Source organism: Lepidochelys kempii, chromosome 18 (assembly GCF_965140285.1).
Source record: "Lepidochelys kempii isolate rLepKem1 chromosome 18, rLepKem1.hap1, whole genome shotgun sequence".
NCBI lineage: Eukaryota > Metazoa > Chordata > Testudines > Cheloniidae > Lepidochelys > Lepidochelys kempii.
Window position 1 is genome coordinate 11,771,467 of NC_136397.1, and position 3,452 is coordinate 11,774,918.

The window sequence follows — 3,452 nt, forward strand, 5'->3', positions numbered from 1 at the left end:
CTAGGAGGAGTGGTAGATACGCTGGAGGGCAGGGATAGGATACAGAGGGACCTAGACAAATTGGAGGATTGGGCCAAAAGAAATCTGATGAGGTTCAATAAGGATAAGTGCAGGGTCCTGCACTTAGGATGGAAGAACCCAATGCACAGCTATAGACTAGGGACCGAATGGCTAGGCAGCAGTTCTGCGGAAAAGGACCTAGGGGTGACAGTGGACGAGAAGCTGGATATGAGTCAGCAGTGTGCCCTTGTTGCCAAGAAGGCCAATGGCATTTTGGGATGTATAAGTAGGGGCATAGCGAGCAGATCAAGGGACGTGATCGTTCCCCTCTATTCGACATTGGTGAGGCCTCATCTGGAGTACTGTGTCCAGTTTTGGGCCTCACGCTACAAGAAGGATGTGGATAAATTGGAGAGAGTCCAGCGAAGGGCAATAAAAATGATTAGGGGTCTGGAACACATGACTTATGAGGAGAAGCTGAGGGAACTGGGATTGTTTAGTCTGCGGAAGAGAAGAATGAGGGGGGATTTGATAGCTGCTTTCAACTACCTGAGAGGTGGTTCCAGAGAGGATGGTTCTAGACTATTCTCAGTGGTAGAAGAGGACAGGACAAGGAGTAATGGTCTCAAGTTGCAGTGGGGGAGGTTTAGGTTGGATATTAGGAAAAACTTTTTCACTAAGAGGGTGGTGAAACACTGGAATGTGTTCCCTAGGGAGGTGATAGAATCTCCTTCCTTAGAAGTTTTTAAGGTCAGGCTTGACAAAGCCCTGGCTGGGATGATTTAATTGGGGATTGGTCCTGCTTTGAGCAGGGGGTTGGACTAGATGACCTCCTGAGGTCCCTTCCAACCCTGATATTCTATGATTCTATGATTTTACTCTGGTGCATTCATTCTACTTCAGTATAAACAGAGCTTCATTATACCCAAGTTCATGACAATGAGACCTGAGCATGAAACAGAACACTGGATTTGAACATCCCCAAAGATTGAGAGGTTTCTTCTGAGCTTGCATTTTAAAATTGGTTCCCTCAGCTGAACTGAAAAATCCGCAGTCTCAGGGCATTTGCAATCTGGATCAGGTCTGTCTCTGAGTTTTGAAGCTCAAGGCTAGGTCAAGCTAGAGGTGGGTTCCAAGTATGAGTATACGAAGTTCTCATTATGAAATACAAAACAAACCATTAAAACATTCATACTTAGTGCGATGGTTCACTCTCAGAAAGTTGAGAAATCATTGGATCTGGATTGTGAATACCCACAATATTGGAGAGTTTGGCATGGAGGTTTTAGCTTGGCCCAGCATTGAGATGAGGCCAAGGGTAAAACGTGGCTGTGGATCTTGGTGCAGAATACAAATCCCCATCCATATTTAGTCACCGATTCAGGGCAGGATTTAAATATGTGCTGAAGCCCCAGTGATTTCAGTAGAATTGAAGCACATGCTTAAGTGCTGTCCTGAATAAGGATGTTTTGATGAATCAGGGTCTTAGGAGGTACTCTCATAGAAGAGATGGCTTCTGCCCGCTCTCTGCCAGTCATCCCAGCAGCGTTGTCACTGGATAGAAGGTTTATGTTATGTTTCCATGAGGCAGGGATCACCAGGGAGTTTGTTCAGGAAGGGGTTTGAGTTTATTAAAGAATGTTTTAAATCATTTATTTCTCCAGTGAGTCAATATTGAATAAATAGACATGATGAAAAATTATGATTGCAATGCATGGAACTGGGGTGAGATATTAGAAGAACTGGGGATCTTCTCCTACTCTTGTCTGGCAGCATGACATAATCAATGAAAATTATTGGCCAATAAGTTCCTGATCTTGCAAGCAGATCCAGGCAGGCTGATCCTGGCATTCACACACCCCTTACTGACTTCAGTTGGACTTCAAGCAAAAGCAAGGGTCTGCTTGCAGAATCTGGCTCTAAATTATTGTTTTGAAATACTAAGGGCTCTGTTCTGCTCACAGTTGCACTGGTATAAATCCAGAATAACACCAGTGAAATCAATGGAGTTAATCCAGATTGGCACCAGTGCAAACAAGAGTGGAATCTGGCTCTAGGATATATCAATTCTGACTGTATTATAGGTCTTGTCAAAACTTGATTTCATCTATAAAAGGGCAGATATTTTTGTTAAAAAGATAAATGAACATTTATTACAGGAGATTTTTGGAATAGCACTGGATAGCTTTTTTGGACAAGTATATTTTTAAAAAATTTGTCATGGAAATATTTTTTTAAAAATGTACATACTGAAAATATTATTTAGAAAAGCTAGGAAGACTGAAAATAGTACAAAAAAACAAAAACGAACAAAAAAAGTCAAAGCAAGCCAAGAACTATGCTCTGTTGTAGAAGACTCAGGTGTGACCATAAGTAGCATCTAACTACTGTAAAAACTGGTATTGTTTCTGTAAAACTTTTTTTTGCTATGATTTTGCCTTGCACAATTCATGTGGATTGATTTTTATTGCAATCACCCAAATCCCTTGTATCTATATTGTGTACTAATTGCTCAAGATGATGGAAGTGAAATTTAATTTTCCTATTTTGACAGGTGGTGTGGGTCAGTGGATAGGGAACAAGACTGGGACTCAAGAGACCTGCGTTCAGTTTCCAACTCTACCATTGACCTTTGACAGGTCACTTTCCATCTCTGTGCCTCAGTTTCCCTATCTGTACAAGGGGGATTAATACTTATTTATCTTTACAAAGTGCTTTGAGATCTGTGGGTGAAAAGCACTATATCTTGGGCTATGTATTATTATTACATAAGCGAGGCTGGAGCACAAGATATACAGTAAGTCTAATTCTGATTTTACATCAGTATAATTTCATTGATGTCAATGGAGTTACTTCTCATGTACACCAGTGTGAGAACAGAATCAAGCCTAGTGTAATTCAGTTTCTCATTCCACTCTATCTCTCCAGCTTCTTCAACCTGATTTAATGTTACAATTGTAATCACAAGATTATTCTTTCTGGAAATGCACTGAAACAAAATTAAGTGGTCCAGTGAAAGAATATGCTGCATCAATTCTCTCTTACTCTCTTCTTGCTCTTTCAAGAAAATGAAATGACATAGTTTTCACTATGTAGTGCCATGGTTACAAATTACACAAATATATTTCTAATGAATACATTGCTGCTGTTGTTTATTTGTACATGAAAATGATCCCCCCACCCACCCACAAACAAGCACCGGATTCTGTTCTTATTAAAAAGATGCTTTTCACAATGAGTGGAAAATCACAACTCCATTGCCCTACACACTCAATTAATGAAAAATGTGCCATTTGCAGCATACACAGATACGTCATCAACAGGTTTGTAATTAGAGCTGTGCAAACAGCTTTTAGTGATACATGAACCAAGGTGACACTTTTCTGCTTTCAAGTTTTATTATGGCTCTAAAGCTTGGTTCAGATTCACCAAATGTTTTGTTCTGGCAAATT